We start from the raw sequence: 19416 nt of genomic DNA, 5'->3' as shown, positions 1-19416 counted from the left end.
GATGCAAGCATCCTTGGATCTCTTCTTCTCAAACTGGTTAGGCAGGTGACCAGACCTGGAGCCCAGCGTCTCCAGAGCCAGAAGGTCAGGTGATGGGACAGTTCCCCGATGCCCAAGAGGATCAGGATTTCTGGAGAAAAGGAGGCAGGTGACTGAAAAAGAGGCAGGATCCTCTGGAGAGGTCCCAGGACTCACCCAAATACGAATCAGTGTCTGGTGTTGGCTGGTGAAGCTGCAATGGCAGGGTCGAGGATCGCTGTGGAGTTGACCTGCCCCAACGAGACCTCCAGGGTTTCGGCAACAAAACATTAGATCCCAGTTCAGTGAGGCTCAAAGATAGACCAAAGTTCAGGCAGAGAAGTTTATTAGATCACTGGCATGGTGGGGGTCTGAAGTGAGACTTCAGCCCACTCAACTGACTTGGGTTTTCTCTTACTAGCCTAGGGGTGGGGTCTTAGTGAGAACAGTGAAAAAGCACTGACTTTCACTCTGTTGGGGAGGATGAGGTGTCCATGTTGGAATGAATGTTCTGTCTTTCAGGACAGAGGGTGGGGGGTTGGCTATCTGAGAGCAGGGTAGGGGAGACCTTTTGGCACCAGCTGGGTTGCAGACTTGGGTCACAGTTGGATCATTTTGCCAAATGGGGCCAACAAAGGGAATGAATGATTGATATATGCAACAACTTGGATGGCTTTCAAAGGAAGTATGCCGAGAAAGAAAGCCAGTCTCAAAAGGTCACCTAATGTCTCGCTCCATTTATACAACATTCTTAAAGCCCTGAAATTGTAGAGATGGAGAACAGAAGAGTGGTTGCCAGAAGTTAGGTGGAGGTTCTTGTGGGGTAGCTCGAGGGAGCCCAGTGGTGAAAGAATAGTTCAGGGTTGTGATTGTGGGTCATGGTGTGGCTACACAGATCTACAACATGTGTGATAAAAATTGCACAGAGCTGATGCCAGTGGGGGCTGGGAGGGCTCAGAGAACGCCGCACCCCGGGGCAGGAGGTTCTCGACAGTCAGGAGAAGGAATTCAAGGCCTCGCTGTGGAATAGCAGGAGAAGGTGATGCAGGGCGAAAGCACCCACTCCGGGTGGTGTGCGGGCGGCTCAAACCAGTCCACGGGTCACGCCTCCTGTGGTGCGAGAGTCATCTTACAGAGGCTTCCAGCTTTTCCTCCTCCCGACTTCATGCAAAAGAGGACTTGAAAGTCGGTCCCTTTATGCAGAAGAGGGAAGGAAAACCCCGCCTTCCGAGTGGGCACTGCCAGGAGGGTCAGTGGGTGCGGTGACCAGGCTGTGGGCAGTGCTTCTCCACTGCCCCTAGGTAGTCTTGATGGCCATTTTCCCTTGATCCTCCTCCATTGTCTCCCTTTTCCTACTTCTCCTCTTTCCTTACACACACTGTACTAAGTTTCCTGACTGTTACAGTGTGCTTTCATTATGTGACACGTAGCCATTGGGAGAACCTGAGTGTAGGGTACCTGGGGCCTCTCTGTACTTTTTTTGTTTTGCAACTTCCTGTGAATTTATGATGATTTCAAACCAAAGAGTTAAAAAATATATGGCAACATTCCTATACCTGAGGCTAAATGCAAAAAGCAAACTAAATGTTGTATATATGTCTATACACATTTATTTTTGTATAATTGCATTTATTTACATAGATGCTTAAAGTTATAAAGAGTGATTGTCTTTAGACTTACTATTTTCTTTTTACTTTCATGTTGCTTCCAAATTTTCTCTAACAAACAAGTAATATTTTTAGGACTGAAAATCATTTTATTGAAAGAAGGAAAACCCCTATTTGAAGTGCATGATTGGGTTTTTTTCTTTTTCACTCAGACACCCGCCTATGGACTCTCTCTGAAATCTCCCATTTATCTCCCAACTCCCCAGACTGAAAGGAAGGCCAGGGGTTCTGCTTTTCTAGCTCGTCGAGAGCAGCTTCAGTCCCCTTTTCTGGAGCTACGTGGCCTAGCAACTGAAGGCCCCTCCCGTGCTGTGTGTGGGGGGTTTTGTGGTGGGTTTGTTGCTTCTTCCTCCCAAGTGGTGCTTTCAGAAAACCTGGGAGAGGCAAGAAGGAAGGAGCCAGCTGCGGTGAAACGTCTGCTTTTCTGCCCATTACATTAATAGTCTTCTTCTGTGAATGTGTTGGCATTAGAAAGCTTTTTCCATTTCCCTGATTCTCCCCAAAGCACGTCCATATTCCACACACAGGTATAAATCATTCAGGATTATTTTTATTTATTTATTCATCTCCCCTTCTCCCACCCCATTGTCTGCTCTGTGTCCATTCACTATGTGTTCTTCTGTGCCCACTTGCATTCTTGTCAGGTGGCACTGGGAATCTGTGTCTCCTTCTGTTGCAGCATCTTGCTGTGTCAGCTCTTCATGTGTGTGGTGCCACTCCTGGGCAGACTGCGCTTTTTTCACATGGGGCAGCTCTCCTTGCAGGGCGCACTCTTTGCACATGGGACATCCCTACACAGGGGGTGCCCCTGCGTGGCACAGAACTCCTTGCACGTGGCAGCTCTGCTCATGGGCCAGCTCACCACATGGGCCAGGAGGTCCTGGGTACTGAACCCTGGACCTCCTATATGGTAGGCGGATACTCTATCAGTTGAGCCACTTCCGCTTCCCAATTTGGGATTTTTATAGTGTCCCAATTCAGGACATTCAAGAGACTTCACAAGTCCTGGTGGGGAGTGGGTGTAGCTCAGTGGTTTGAGCACCGGCTTCCCTGGCACCTCCTAAAACCAACAACAGAAACATAATCCTTGGGGAGCAGATGTAGCGCAATGGTACAGCACCTGCCTCCCACGTGCAAGGTCCCAGGTTCAAACCCAGCGAGCATCAGAATCAGACCAGTCTGGTTGGGACCCGTGATGGGGTGCAGCTCAGCAAACACCTCCCCAGCCCCTCCTGGGGGTGCTCACTGGCTCTGGGGCTCCACAGCCCCTGCCAGGCCGGCACTCTTGGGCTGGCAGGGAGGAGCTTACTGTTTTGACTGTTGAAGCCAGGCAGCTCGATTTTGTCCCCAGCCTGCCATTTCCCAGCTTCATGCACAGAGACCTGGATCTCCATTTCCTCACCTGTAAGTGACAGGTCTAATAGTACCGATTTCAGAGTCATCGTCAATGAGGTCATAGCTGTCAAGCGCTTGGCCAAGTGCCTAGCACATAAATCACTGGCTCAGGTGGTGGCCGGTATCTTGTCTTTTTTGATTCTCCACCAAAACTCAACATGTGGTCATTTCTTAAAAGTCCACTATGGTGGGGAATCTGAAACGATGTCGATGAATTTTCCTACACTATTACATTATTAATAAAACCCTGCTCTGTCTTGCACATTGAGCATATCTCTTATCCAAGCTCGATTCTTGAAATATCATGCGTTCATTATTTGGAAAATATTGTTCACTGAACTATGCAAATCTTCCAAATGTTAACACATTTCATTATAGGATATCTGCCTATCATATGTATCAATATCATCACAGATCTTATCAGACAAGATTTTTCAGTTTTGGAAAGTTGTCAAATTGCCAGTGGCAGATACAAGTTTTCCAAAATCTGAATTTTGAAGGGCGGGAAGTGGACTTGGCCCAGTGGTTAGGGCATCCACTTACCACATGGGTGGTCCGCGGTTCAAACCCCGGGCCTCCTTGACCCATGTGCAGCTGGCCCATGTGCAGTGCTGATGCTCACAAGGAGTGCTGTGCCATGCAGGGGTGTCCACTGCGTAGGGGAGCCCCACGCACAAGGAGTGCGCCCTGTAAGGAGAGACGCCCACTGCGAAAGAAAGTGCAGCCTGCCCAGGAATGACGCCTCACACACAGAGAGCTGACACAACAAGATGATGCAACAAAAAAAGAAACACAGATTCCCATGCCGCTGACAACAGAAGTGGACAAAGAAGAAGATGCAGCAAATAGGCACAGAGAACAGACAACTGGGGTGGGGGGAGGGAAGGGGAGAGAAATAAATAAATAAATCTTTTAAAAAAATTTTTTATGGGAAAACTCAAATTTTATCATTGGCAACTATTACTATAAGTTGTTTTCTTTGAAATGATAGACTCTGTTTGTTAATTTTCAAGAAAATATCAAGTACCAGAATCTGAATAGCCATAGTTTGTTCATTATTCTTTCAAGTAAAAATGATGTTTCAAGAAAAAAGTGGGGAAGCAGATGTGGCTCAGGTGACTGGGTACCCACCTACCACATGGGAGGTCGCTGGTTCAGATCTGGTGCCTCCTAAAGAAGATAGCGAGCTAGTGTGATAGGCAGGCGCAGTAAACCGACACAACAAGATGATGCAACAAGAAACACAAGAAGAAAAACATAGTGAGAGACACGACAAAGCAGGGAGTGGAGGCGGCTCAAGCGATTAGGCACCTCCCTCCCACATCAGAGGTCCAAGGATTGGCTCCTGGTGCCTCCTAAAGACACAAGGAAGAAGAACAGACACAGCAAGTGCAAACACCCAGGGGGTGGGGAGAAATTAATGAACTAAATCTCTAAAAGAAAAAGAAAGAAAAAAGTGGCTAACTCAGCTCACAAGTTAATTGCACAAGTGTTTTTCCTTGAGACAACTAAAGATGAAACAAGAGTGGTTCGGGCAGGGCTCCCATTTTGTCACATAGAATATTAAAAAGACAAGACTCAAAGGGTCGGATTTCGTAAAGTTAATCATTTGTATTGCTTCATCGAGGACATTGTTACATGAAACTGGCTTCTTTGCTTTTCTTACTGAGAGTGCACCCTGGGAAGAATACAACAATTGCTAGAACAACTTGTTGCCGCTGCCAAAGTGCCAGCAGCTTCACCCACCACGCCAATGTCGACCCCGTGAAAACGACAGCTCCTGTCCTCCTATGGTGATGAAACAGGGCTGACGTCACAGCCTCCTGAACTCCTCGGGCATCCTCAGGCCACACTTAGAACCGCTGCCTTAGAGCAGGGTCAGCAAACCCCTTGTGTGAAGGGCCGGCTAGCACTTCCTTTCGGCTTGGCAGTCCCTGCTGTCCGTGCGGCAGCCACTCAGCTCTGCCGCAGAGACACCCGACACAGACGACACCTAAAGTCCAGTCCAAGTTATTTGCAGAAACAGGAGGACCGGCCCCGGCGGTCGTTTCCTGACCCCCGCTTCTGACAAGCCAAGCCGCTCTTAAACCACGAGGCGGCTGGCGGTTAACAGAACCTCGGCCCATCGGACCTGGACCTGGCAAAACCCATCCCACGAAAACGCTCCGTGTCGCCCTGGTAACAGCGTCGCCCAGCCTCAGCTGGGCTCCTCGCTGTCCTCACTGCCTCGGAGCCGTGCTGGCCAAGGTCCCGACAGGAGCGGGTGGCTCCTCACACTGCACCATCCTGAGGCGTCTGGGGACTTACAAGGGAGAGGGCAAGAAGCCAGGGCAGATAGACAAGGGACTGGAAGGAGAGAGCCATGTAGGGCAGTGGAGGCCCCCACTGGCAAGAGCCCCCTGGAAGCCAGTGAGCCTGTTGGTGTGGGCGTAGGCTGTGAGCCAGCTCCCTGGCAGGGGGCAGCGGGTACCAGGGTGGACAACGGCTCCGGATGGGCAGAGGGAAGATACGGGGCTCGACAGTGTGCCGTAGTCCTTGGAGTGCCAGCCCTCGTCCATTGCGAAGCCAGGAGCCGGGCCCTTCTTTTCTGCCCGCTCGGCAGCTCTTATCTCCGGGTTATAGAGATTTGTGGACCAGGAATGCATGAGGGCCCTGATGTCGTCACCAGGCCCCCGCCCCCTCCCCAGGAACTTGCCCACGTGGGAGACCGCCAGCCACAGAACTTTGAGCTCCTGACCTGCTGCTGCTGACGTTGAGCCAGAGCTTGAGGGACCAGGCACCCAGCCACCCTTCTGCCAAACCCGGCACCCCTTGGCTAAATGAAGAGCTCCGTGCTCAGTGCTCAGCGAGGCTGGGATCGGCGGAATTCCTGGAGTTCAGAATAGAATCCTTCCTCGAGCACAAGGTCATTGTGTGCTTAAGAGTCTGACAGTGGCTTTTAGACTCTTTCAGCAGCAGAGCTCCCCCTTTGATAAGAAATCCTATGGAGAACAGCAAAATGTAGACTAAAGGAGAGCTCTTCTGTTGAAGTGGGACCCACAGCCCCATTCGCTTTGCCTCCCCTGGACCAGTCCCTCCAGGGGGTCTCAGGGATCCCTGTAATGCCAAAGGCTCCTAGGGATATGATGAAACCCGCGGTCTTTCACACAATAAAAGAAGGGACAGATGTTGCTAGTGGTCCCAGGAAAACCCTTACAGACAGTTTTTTTCAAATCCATAGAAATAGCATTTTCAATAGCACTTACAATAGAATAGTCCAAGGTATTTCATATAACATAAATAAATTCTACTCACTCCACTTGTCATCTTTTACTTCCTAGAAATTTTTTGGATAGCTCTCTTTCATTCTTTCTCCAATTTTAAAAAATAGTAATTTTTATTTTTACCATTCTCTTTTTAATTGGTTAAAACATTGATTTTTGTTTTTCCAAACGGATAGGGGCACAAAAGATCAAATGGCTCGAACAGGACTTTTTTTTGGTCTTTGTTTTTTTAATGTTACATTAAAAAAATATGACATCCCCATTTACCCCCCACCCCCTTCACCCTACTCCTTCCATAACAACAACCTCCTCCATCATTATGGGACATTCATTGCACTTGGTGAATGCATCTCTGAGCACTGCTGCACCTCATGGTCAATGGTCTACACCATAGCCCTCACTCTCTCACAGTCCACCCAGTGGGCCATGGGAGGACATACAATGTCCGGTAACTGTCCCTGCAGCACCACCCAGGACAACTCCAACCCCCGAAAATGCCCCCACATCACATCTCTTCCTCCCACTCCCTACCCCCAGCAGCCACCATGGCCACTTTCTCCACACCAATGAAGGAACAGCCGCTCCCGGGCTAGTCCTCCCCAGGTGTTGTCCATCCTCCTGAGACAACCACTTTCACCTCGTTTAGTTGTTTCTTCTGGTATTTAGTAACCCCCATTTTATCTAGATAATATATTTGTGCTGCCTTTTCTTGGTTGACTACCTTTAGGTATTAACCCCTGACTTGGATTTTGGTAGTTGGTAGTGGCTGTCCCTCTCCATCTTCCAGATGAGGTCGTAACACAATTTTTAGTGAGATCAATAGTCGGCATTTACACAAGACAACTGGTTAAATATTGTTCACTTCCAAGCCAGATGATGTGTCATAATTATGCTTTCTTTAACAAACAAACTGGAGTTTATAATTACTTATTTTTCCATTTGCTGCTCTCTGTGTACTTACCACACATATTTGTCCAGATGCTGCAGCAGATCCTTCTAATTTTCCCAATTGTCACTAACTGACAGTTCTGTCCTCCAGCCCTCCTATTCCCTGTTCAGCACCGATCTGCATTTTGTGCCTTCTAGACCTATTAGTTAGCTATTTTCCTGGGACCTCTTTTTGCTGTTTTTCTGCTCTGAATCCCATTTCTTAATCCTGTGTGTTCTTCAGTCTGGGTCTATGCTCTCATTTTGCTGAAACAGGTCCCCCGGTATCTTTCGGAGGTGTCCAAATGCTAAGGCTCTGAGCAGGTCTTCTGGAAAAATGGGTTCGCTGCTCATGTATGTCCCCTGCTATGGGCACCTGGGTTAAAATTCCCTCTTTTCCACTAAATCAGTTGCCCTCCATTGCTTCCCCTGGATCAATTTGAACTTTTCTGAGATGCTCACACCCATTTTGGAGGTCATTGCTACAAATAATAGCCTTGCCTCAAAAGATTATGCCACCATCACCAACTGGTGATGCAACTAGAAAAAGACCTTCAATAAAAGGGGGAAATAGTAAAGACAAATGAGTTTATATGGCTAAGAGACTTCAGAATGAGTTGGGAGGTCATCAGAAGGGTCACGCTTACACACATCTCCAAAGGATCTCAGAGACTGCCAAAGTAGATACAACCCCAGGTACTGATGCTCCTGAGGGCTATGGAGACACCCAGGCCTACAGTCATGGCAGATGACTCTGGAGTTCAGTGCCTTGCCAGCGGGCCCTACTTTGGAATTTGTGCTCCTGATTGTAATGGAGGTGGATTCAGATGTGATGTCTCTACACATGCCTCTTCTGTCACTTTTACTGAACCTGTGATTGGCGTTGGGGTTTGTGTATGCTCAGGAGACTTGAATCTCTGGACTGTCCAAGTGCTAGTGGGCCCTGAGCCTTAGCAGAGTTGCAACACCTACTCTCCAGTTCATTTGACTTACCCAGGTCAGCTAACAGGGAGGTGAAGATGGTCAACCACCACACCAGGGAACTGAGAGAGCCTACAACTGCAAGCAGGAGAATGACATCCACCAGCCACATAGGATCTAAGCCCCTTCTCAATTTAGAGGTGGAGTGGACATTGCCATCCCAGGGTCCACAGGATGGAGGAATATAATATGGATTGGAGTGGACTTGCTGGTATTCTACTATAGAACTATTGTGACTCTAGCAATGGAAGAAATTGTATCATTGATGTGGAGATGGTGGCCACAGGAGTTGCTGAGGGCAGGGAGAGGGAGGAAGAGGTGTGTTATGGGGCATTTTTGAGACTTAGAGTTGTCCTCAATGAAATTGCAGATGCAGGACATTATATATCCTGCCATAACCCGCTGGATGGACTGGGGGAGAACATGAACTGTAGTGTGAACTATGGTCCGTGTGGTATGGCAGTGCCCCAGGTGTATTCACCAAATTCAGTGAATGCCTCACTGATGAAAAGGGATGTTGATGTGGGAGGAGCAGGGGTGGGGTAGGGTGTGGGATATATGGGAATCTCTTATTTTTTTAATGTAAGGCTTTATGTAAACTACCTTTTTAAAAAAAGACAATGAAGAAGGAAGGAAGGGAGGGAGGGAGGGAGCAAGGAAGGAAGGAAGGAAGGAAGGAAGGAAGGAAGGAAGGAAGGAAGGAAGGAAGGTTATGCCCAGTCCACAGCCGCTGCCACCGTCACTGCCTCTGAGGCAGCTGCAAGGACGAGCATCCCTAAGCAGCACATTGGAAGTTGCTCTCCACGATACCTGCATCCAGCCCCTGTAGACCACAGCCAGTCCACACATGTGGCGTGGGGTCCCTCCGGCTACAGTTGGGCACCATGGCGAACAAGACAACGGCCACGACTGACGCCCTGCGGAAGGACGGCCACCCCAGCTGCCTGGAGGGCTTCGACAAGTTCTGCGCCCACACCTGTGTGGATGCCACAAGCCCGCTGGCACGGATTCCAAGGAGCCGCACTCTAAGAACCGCCAGTGGCACGACACCAGCTTCTGCTGTGCCAAGTGCCTTCGCCCTTTGGCCGATGAGACCTTCGTGGCCCAGCAGAACAAGATCCGGTGCGACAAGCATGTCACTCGGGAGGACTGCCCCAAGCACACAGGGGGCTTCAAGTCGGTCGTGGCAGGAGGTCAAAACGCGGAGCACAAGGGGACCGTCTGGCACAAAGACTGCGTCACCTGCAGCCACAGCAAGCAGGTCATCGGGGCTGGAAGCTTCTTCCTGAAAGGGGAGGCCTTCGACTGCGTGACTTGCCACAAGGACAGGTTTGCCAAACGTGGCGTGACGTGCGACAAGGCCGTCACCTCTGGAGGAATCGCCAGGATGTGCCCTGGCATGGCGAGGGCTTCGTGTGTGTCACCTGCTCTGAGAAGCTGGCTGGGCCATGGAGGACCAGGATTGCTGCGTGGATCACTACAGGAGCTTAGTGGCCAAAAAGTAGACAGATGCAAGAGCCCCATCGCCGGGTTTGGCAAAGGCTCCAGCGTGGTGGGCCGTGAGGGACAATCCTGGCACGACTGCTGCTTCCACTGTGGAATATGCTCTGGGAATCTGGCCAACAATCGCTTTGTTTTCCATGAGCAGCAAGTTATCACCCCGACTGTGCCAAAAAGCTGTAAATTGACAGGGCTCTTGTCCTGTAAAGTGGAACCTGAGTCTTGTTCTTTGAGTCCCCCGCATCCACAGGGCAAGAGTGGTATTCCAACGCCTTGAAGTTGCCCCTTCTGTCGTGGCTCCCATTTTACAGTATTAATAAAGAAAGGGCACCCAGTGGTCATTTTAGGAAGCAATTAAGGAAACAGCAATTCGGCAGCCGACTTAGTTTTTCTCCTGCTTGCAACGAAAAGATGGACATTTCGATAGACTGCCTTCAGCATGTTTATCACAGAGCAGAACAGGCCCTTAGCATGTGGGATGCCCTCCCCCACCGGGATGGTTCTCACCGCTCACGTGGGCCCCCGCCGTGTCGCCACACGTGTAGTCATGCCATGCAAGAGTTGCAGCGACTGCTTCAACTTGGCTGCCCGCCCAGTTCCATGGGCAGAAAAGGTGTCCCGAAATGCCCGGTTGAACTTCCTCATCCAGTCTATTCCCTGCCTGCTGGTCTTCTGTGCTTTCGAATGACTAAAACGAATTTCCTGAAAATTAACGTTTGAACTTAGCTGTTGACTCTAAACTGAACTTGCTCCGTACTAACCTTCTATTTCCCCTGTGTGGTATGTTCTTGGAGGGTTCTGACTTTTAAAGCATGAAATGTGCAGGTGGTTTGGAACGGGAAGGACCCATCTGAGAAAACGAGCCTGTTTCTGATGGACATCGGCACAGCAAATCCTTTTGGATGTTTAGCAAAACTAACCCTGCTGTCCTTTCCGTGTTTTGTTTTTTTAATTAATAATAGGGTTTTTTTGGTTTTGTTTTGATTCATAGCAACATAGTTTGTGTTTTGTAACTTGCAAGGAAAGATTTGATTTTGGCCCCCTCAAAACTGAGATTCATCCTACAGAAGTAACCATGAAACTCTAGAGGGGGAGCTGAGCAGCTGCCAGAGGGACCATCGACACAGATGTGACAGTCAGAGCAGCTTGAGAGGAATCCCTTGAAACACAGTGGTTGTATGCAGTGGTCTGCTCTTTGTTCACGTGTTGAATCCCTTGTAATGTAGTAGTTGTCTGCTCTTTGTTCCTGTGTTGAGAAGGACTGCCAAATCCCGGTGCTTGTGATTCCTAGAATTTTTCTAGGATTTTTCCTAGTAGCTTAGTTGATCTCCAGGGTGTGGGAAGGCCACCATTCTCACAGGTAGAATTGGATTTCCACCTACGCTTACATGAAACACAGCATCACCTACTTGCTGTGTTCTACACAATTATATTAAATCTCGTAGCATAACGAGAAAATATCAACAGTAAATGCGTAATGATGATACGTATTGACCTTCTTGTTAGGAGTGGTTAGAGAAACTCATGCTGCATTTCTACATTTTGCCCTTAGCTATTGTCATCTAACATTTCAGTATATCCTTACAGAAATAAAGCAGCATTTAAATTTTAAAAAAGATGATGTACAACCACCGATGTTCATAACAGCATCATTCACAACTGCCGACAGATGGAGGCAACCCAAATGCCCATCATCTGATGAATATATATATAAAATGTGGCGTAAACATAGAATAGAATATTATTCGGCCAGAAAAAGGATTGAAGATCCCAATACAAGGGACAACATGCATGATCCTAAAAGACATCATGTTGAATGAAATAAGCCAGACACAAAAGGACAGATATTGTATGATCTTACTGATTTGAAACAGTAGAATAAGCAAACTCAGAGTCAGAATCTAGGGTATAGGTTACCAGGGGGTGGGGTGATGATAGGGCATGGGAGGTTAAGGCTTCACGGGCACGGGGTCCTTTTGGAATGATGAAAATGTTTTGATAATGGATGGGGGTGATGGCAGCACAACATTAGGAACACAACAGCATTGGAATATATATCTGAAAACGATTAAAAGGGGAAATGTTAGATTGTATAATGTAACAAAATAAAATTTTTTAAAAAAATCCATTGACCTACACTAACACAAGGAACCCTAAATTAAACCATGGACTTGAATTAACAGTACAATTATAAAAATGTGCTATCACAGGAGAACCAGCAAGATGGTGGTGGAGTAAGGAGCTCCTAGAGTCAGCTCCTGCTACAGGGCAGTTAGCAAACACCCAGAGCTCTCTGGAACTAGCTGAAGCACCTGTTTGGGGGCTCTAGGAGACCAGAAGGGCATCCTGCAACATGCTTGAAGGAGTGGAAGAGGAGACCACCCATCTGCAGAGAAGACTCCTAAGTAGAGCACTCCATGCCACAGAGGCCGGTGCCCATCCTCCACTGGAGGCACAAGCCGCCTCGGGAGCTGTTCTGTGGTTGGAATTGAAAGTTCCACTTCCCCAAAACAGGGGAGGAAGAGATGGTTGGGCACCAATTTCAGCTATGATGAGGAAACTCAGTGAGCTACAGTATGATCCTGAGAACAGCTAAAGTTTGAGCCTGTCCAGGTCAGAAAGAGGCCAGGAGCCACCATCTGAACTCCGTGCCTGGCATGAGGGAGAGCGGGGCGGACTGAGGACCCCAGTGCTGGTGGGGACTGGCTTCTTTGCATCCAGATCATATTGCAGGTCTAGCCTGGCCCCGGTGCCACCTCCAGCAGGGAGGGAGCTGTGGGGACCTGCGCCAGCCTCTCCGGGAAATTACTGGCCAAGCCATGGAGGCCAGTGATTGTCCTACTCTGAGGGCACGAGCTGCCCCAGGAGCTGTTCTGTGACAGGAATTGGAAGCTCCATTCCCCAGAAACAGGGGAGGAGGATATGTTGGCTGCCGATTTCAGCTACTGATTGGTAGACTCGGATGGTAAGGAATAACCCTGGGAACAGCTGGGGTGAGAACCAGCCCAAGTCAGAAAGAGGTCAGAAGCCACCATACTGACTCTGCCTCCAGCCCGAGGGGAAGCCGGGCCGACTGAAACGCTCAGTGTCGGCAGAAACCAGTTTCCTTCACGCAGATCAGCCTGCAGCCCGCCTAGGCTTCAGTCCCGCTCTGGCAGGGAGGAGGCTGAGGAGCCCTGCACCAGCCTATACAGATAACTGCAGAGAACTTTGGCTGGCACAGACTGAAAATCAGAAGTCTACCGGGGCAACTGTGGTCATCTTGAACCTGCACTGCAGAGACTGCTGCCCACACCTGCAGCTCCATCCCCCCTGGGTGGGGGAGAAAGGGATGTGAAGCTTCATCAGTGTCTCTGGGCAACTGCAGTCTAGGCCTGCACATGGATTATTCCACATAGCTGTGACAATGTCCCTACCGCTGGCAAAGGAGAAAGTTGGAAGAAGCATCATTGGTCCCTGGTGCAATGAGGGCAGCTTGAGCCTCCACAGCTTACAGCACCAACTACATGCTTGGCTCCTACTGCACAACCAGCAAGGGAGAAACAATAGGAAGCCCTAAACCAAAGAGAAAAACTGCACCTAGAATAAATATTCTAGTAACCAGATGCCAAGACACCAACAAAAAATTACAATCCACACCAAGAAACAGGGAGATGTGGCCCAGTTAAAGGAACAAGATAAGCCTCCAGATGACATAAAGGAGTTGAGACAATTAATTATAGATGTTCAAACAAATCTCCTTAATAAATTCAATGAGATGGCTAAAGAGATTAAGGATATTAAGAAGACATTGGATGAGCACAAGAAGAATTTGAAAACATACATAGAAAAATAGCAGATCTTATGGGAATGGAAGGTGTAATCAATGAAATTTAAAAAAACATTGGAATCATATAATAGCAGATTTGAGGAGGCAGAAGAAAGGATTGGTGAGCTTGAAGAAGTGGCCTCTGAAAGTGGACATACAAAAGAAGAGATGAAGAATGGAAAAAATTGAACAAGGTCTCAGGGAACTAAATGACAGCAAAAGGTGTGCAAACATATGTGTCATGGGTGTCCCAGAAGGAGAAGAGAAGGGAAAAGGGGCAGAAGGAATATTTAAAGAAATAATGGTAGAAAATTTCCCAACCCTATTGAAAGACATAGATATCCATGTCCAAGAAGCACAACATACTCCCATCCGAAAAAATACAAATAGACCAACTTCAAGACACATACTCATCAGAATGTCAAATGTCAAAGACAAAGAGAGAATTCTGAGAACAGCAAGAGAAAAGCAATGCATAACATATAAAGGATATCTAATAAGATTAAGTGCTGATTTCTCACCAGAAACCATGGAGGCAAGAAGACAGTGGTGTGATATATTTAAGATACTACAAGAGAAAAACTTCCAGCCAAGAATCTTATACCCAGCAAGACTGTCCTTCAAAAATGAGGGTGAAATTAGAATATCCACAGATAAACAGAAACTGAGAGAATTTCTAAGCAAGAGACCAGAATTTCAGAAAATACTAAAGGGTATGCTAGAGCGTAAAGAAAAGACAGGAGAGAGAGACCTGGGAGAGAATCTAGAAATGAAGATTATATCAATAAAAGTAACTAAAAGTGTCAAAAGAGTGGTGAAAATAAAATGTATAGCTAAAACTCAAATAGGAATAAACTTAACCAATTATGTAAAACACTTATATTCAGAAAACCGCAACTCAATGTTAAAACAAATAAAAAAAGCCCTAAATAACTGGAAGAACATTGCATGCTCATGGATTGGAAGACTAAATATCATTAAGATGTCAATTCTACTCAAATTGATATACAGATTTAATGCAATTCCGATAAAAATTCCACTGGCATTAAAGAAAAAAATTGAAAACACAATCATTAAATTTATTTGGAAGGGTAAGGATTCCTGAATAGCCAGAAACATCATGAAAAGGAAAAGTGAACCCTCATCTCCAGATTTTAAATCATAATACCTACCTATAGTGATAAAAACAGCATGGTACTAGCCTAAAGATAGACACAATGGACCTAAGGAACCAAATTAATGGTTCAGAGACAGACCCTCACAGGTATGGTCAAGTGAGTTTTGACTAGCCTGTCAAACTCACAAAGCTCAGGAAGAACAATCATTCAACAGATGGTGCTGAAAGAATTGGACATCCATAGCTGAAAGAAGGAAAGAGGACCCCTATCTCACACCTTATCCAAAAATTAACTCAAAATGGATCAAAAAGCTAAAAATAAAAGCAAGAAACATAAAACTTCTAGAAGAAATTATTGGAAAATATCTTCAAGACCTGGTGGTAGGTCGTGGATTCTTAAAAGAGATAAGAGAAGGACTGAGTGGACTACTGACGTTTAATGTATATAGAAGTTTTAATTAGCTTTACTGTAAAAGTGTGGAAATGTATAGAATGGATGGTAACACACAGGGAGTAACAGCTAGTTTATAGATGGGGATGTGACTGAAAATAGTTATGTAAATGCCAATTGACAGAATAGTTGAGAATAATCTAGGAACTGGATAGCACAGTAAACCAAGAGGTGGATGAGAATTGTGGTTGATGGTACAGATGCAAGAGTGCCCTTTGTGAGCTAGAACAAATGTATATCACTACTGCACGGTGTTGGGAATGTGGAGAAGCATGGGAAAAATACAGCTGGAGTGACCTATGGACTGTGGTTAGTAATATAATATTCTTGCATCTATGCAAAAGAGGTACTGTGTTGATACTGAGGCAGTATGGAAAAAAGTGAGCCAAATGTACGCTATGGACATGGCAATAATCAGATGATATTTTATCTGTAGCAAATGACACACCACATTGTGGTGTGTTGATGGAGGGGTGTTGTTTGGGAATTCTGCACATGTGCATGATTGTTTTATAAGTTTGCAACTTCTGTCATAAAAAAATATATTTAAAAAATCATAATAGGGTAGGTTGGGGGAAAAACACACCAAATGTAAGATAAGAACTATGATCAGTAGAAGATTTTGACAGTGTTCTTTCATAGTTTGTAACAAACGTCTCATGACAATGCAAGGTGTTGGTGGAGTATATATGGGACCCCTGTATGATGTTATGCGTGTTTGCTTTTTAGTTCACAACTTTTACTATACCCTTATTGTTTATGTATGTTCATAGATAAATGATATAAAGATAATAATGATTGGATTGGTTAGGGGAAAAATATTTTGTTTAGTAGTAATATTTTGACAATGCTTTTTAATCATTAATTAAAAAGGTTTAAAACAGTGCAAGTTATTGGTGGTAGGGTGAGATGTTATATATGTTTGATATTATATGTTTTGTAAGTTCACAACTATCATACATTTATTGTTTATGTATGTTTATGTACGAGTGATATATTTTAATAAAAAAAAGTTACAAAAAAAATTGTGCTGTCACCAGGAGTAACAAATGTTCCACATCAATGCAAGGTGTTGGTGGTGGGATGGTGAATGGGCATCCTGTATTTTATGTGGGATTATTCTGCAAATCCACAACTTCTGAACCTCGTGATAAATGGGCAGTTTAGCAAGACCATCCAAGGCCTCAGTTGCTTGAAGGTAGATTTCTCTGTCTGAAGGGTGGGTCTCCAGGTCTGGGCCTCTCCTCTGCAGTGGACCTGAGGCTCGCCCTTAATTCCTGGTGACACCAACGTCTTTGTTGAGTGCGCTGCAAGAGGCAAGAGGCTTCCGGTCTAGGGCAGCCTCTGCCTTCAGCTGGGGAGTGGCCTTGGGCAAGTCTCCTCTGAACTGCTGGTTGTTCTCTCTCTGAGGTGAAAAAAATTAGATGGCCTGTCTCCCAAGGAGCCTTGCAGCACTAACAAGAGATAGTCATGGGGAAGGGGACTTGGCTTAATGGTTAGAGCCTCTGCCTACCATATGGGAGGTCCAGGGTTCAAACCCAGGGCCTTCTGACCCATATGGTGAGCTGGCCCATGCGCAGTGCTGATGCGCGCAAGGAGTGCTGTGCCATGCAGGGGTGTCCCCGCGTAGGGGAGCCCCAAATGCAAGGAGTGCGCCCTGCAAGGAGAGCTGCCCAGCGTGAAAAAAAGTGCATCCTGCATGGGAATGGTGCTGCATGGAGAGCTGACGCAGCAAGATGATGCAACAAAAAGAGGCACAGATTCCTGGTGCCGCTGATAAGGATAGAAGTGAACACAGAAGAACACACTGCCAATGGACACAGAGAACAGACAATTGGGGCGGGGTGGGGTGGGGTGGGGCAGGGCAGGGGGGAAGGAGAGAGAAATAAATAAAAATAAATCTTTAAAAGAAAAAAACCTTTATGTTACAAGCTCACAATTTCATTTGAAAATAAAGAAGAGATAGTTATGTAAAGCCCTTGCCACAGGGCCTGGCACACAATAAATGCTCAGTAAATGTCCAACAACTCTAAGGCTGGTAATGAACTGACTCTCATGGGTCTATGGGATTTCCTAACTGCTGTCCCTGCTTCATTCTTGCTCTCTTATAGTCCATTTCCCACAGAACAGTGAGGGTGGCCTTTGAAAAACATCAATCAGACAAATGACAAAGCTTCCTTAACTTAAAATTCACGATGATGTCCTGGCAGTAGAGGAGTATTCTTGCCCAAAGCGAGGTTTGGCCCTTGCCCAACTCTTGGAAAGTGACCACTAAGGCCTTGGGATGGCCTGCCTGGTAGGTAAGAATGTCTTTGTATGCCTGAGGCCCTGGGCCCTGCCACACGGTCATGCCAACAGTGTGACTTAGGATGGGGGAGCCTTGGGCCACGCGGCCACAGCTAGACCTCTGGAGGGACTGGAATCTGCAGCCAGCCACGCCCACATGGCCAAACCCCCTGCAAAAGCCCTGGACCCGGAGGCTCAGAGGAGCTCCCCTGGTTGGCAAGGCTCCTCCTGGGAGAAGTAAGAGCCATCCCCGTGGCTCTACTGGGATGCTGGGGGAGGGCCCGTGGAGCCCTGGTCTCTCCACGACACCACCCTGTGTGCTTTGCTCATTGTAACAAACTACAGCTGATAACCCAAAGGAGGTCCTGGGGACCCCGGAGCTGCAAACGCTTCTTTTAAGTTATACGTGAACAACTGTAATAATCAATTAACTGCTACCTACAGAAACCATCTTGGATATGACACCCTTTAAAAAATCTGCTGACAAAGCTTCAGTTTTAAGATATATGGAAGTATTTTTAAGATATATGGTTTTAAGGTATATGGAAGTATTTGCTTTACGAACTGCCAGTGCTGCTGGTATCGGAGGCTTACAGATTGTTATTAGCCTGCTTAAAAGCCCAGGGGCCTCTGGTTGCACTGGAATAAAATCCCCACCCCTTTCGTAGGTTACAAAGTCCAAACGCGCTGGCCCCTGCCTGACTCGTGACCTCAGGTTGAACCAGTTCTCCCTCTTCCTCTGTGCTCTGGACGTCTGGGACTTTTTCCTGTTTGGTAAACATGCCAAACGCATTCTGGCCTCAGGACATTTGCACTTTCTGTTTCAGCTGCCAGAACCCCTTTGTGTCCTTGCTCTCAGCTTCTCCCCAGAGATTTCTCTCACCAGGAGAGGAGCTACCCCACCAGTCTCCTTGGCACCACCCTCATTTAATTCTCCACTCATCATGACCTGAGAGTGTTCTTGATCTTTATTTCTTATTTTCTTTCTCCTCTCAGTGGAATATAAATTCCAGGCAAACAGGGGCCTTATCTGTCTTAATTACTTGAAATTCCTAGTACCTAGAAGAGTGTCTGGCATAGGATATGTACTCAGTAAATATTTGCTGAGGGAACTAAGTGATAAATCATCTTGGGATGCTGATTTGCAATCTTCACACCTGAGGAGATTTTTAAATGGTCCAGACACCAAGACCACGCCCAAGACCAGTTAAATCGGAATCTCCCAGAGTGGGAACCAAATATCAGTATTTTTAGGGCGTCTGGGGTGTTTCCAAGGGCAAATTCTAGAGCGGCTCCCAAAGAGGCTACACCTCATTACCACTAGAGGGCGATAGACAAGTGCCGCTGTCACCACCAGAGCCTTGTGGTCTGAGCCCTTCACTAAGGATGACCCATCATTTCCCTTTTGTTTCAAAATAAGCAAAAACAGAATATCAACTGCAATTAATAGATATATAACTACTTCCAATATAAGCAATGACCCCAATTTAACACTCCTTTGAATGAATCTATCAAAGAAATACATATCTAAGGAATGCAAAAATATTCTGCTGGATGGCTTTGATCTCCTTCTAATCCCTTTCCCTTTAAAAAGAACAAACCATTTTAGGCATATAAAAAAGTATATCCGTTACCATCACAAACACCTCTATGCCCATCACCCAGGCTAAGAAATCAAAAACACAAAAACAATTGGGATTCCTTTTCAGGTTTCTCCCTTCCCTATGCAATCTCTCCTATCTTAAAAGGCCAAAATCTGTGTGTTTATTTATCTGTAGAATCCCTCTGCAGAGGCTGCACACACACCCGACACCCATCACAGATGTTTTTGGATTGGAGAACAGAAGTGTAGAGGTTTTCTTTTCGCTGTATTCTCTCCTGTACTATTTCATTTTTTTTGTCCTCACTCCTGCCCTGCTATTTTTGCTGTCTGTGTCCATTTGCTGTGTGATCTTCTGTATCTGTTTCTCTTTTTGTCTTCTCTTCTTGTCTATCTCCTCTAG

At 46.6% G+C, this 19416-nt stretch overlaps 1 pseudogene; it reads left to right on the top strand.

Annotated features, from left to right (window-relative positions):
* Window positions 1-9135: 9135 nt before the first annotated feature.
* LOC101423404 (four and a half LIM domains protein 1 pseudogene) lies at window positions 9136-9934 on the top strand (annotated as a pseudogene).
* The last annotated feature ends 9482 nt before the right edge of the window (window positions 9935-19416 follow it).

The sequence above is a fragment of the Dasypus novemcinctus genome, chromosome 17 (genome assembly GCF_030445035.2).
Source record: "Dasypus novemcinctus isolate mDasNov1 chromosome 17, mDasNov1.1.hap2, whole genome shotgun sequence".
NCBI lineage: Eukaryota > Metazoa > Chordata > Mammalia > Cingulata > Dasypodidae > Dasypus > Dasypus novemcinctus.
The sequence above is the reverse complement of the archived record's forward strand: the minus strand, read 5'-3'. Positions and strand labels throughout refer to the sequence as shown.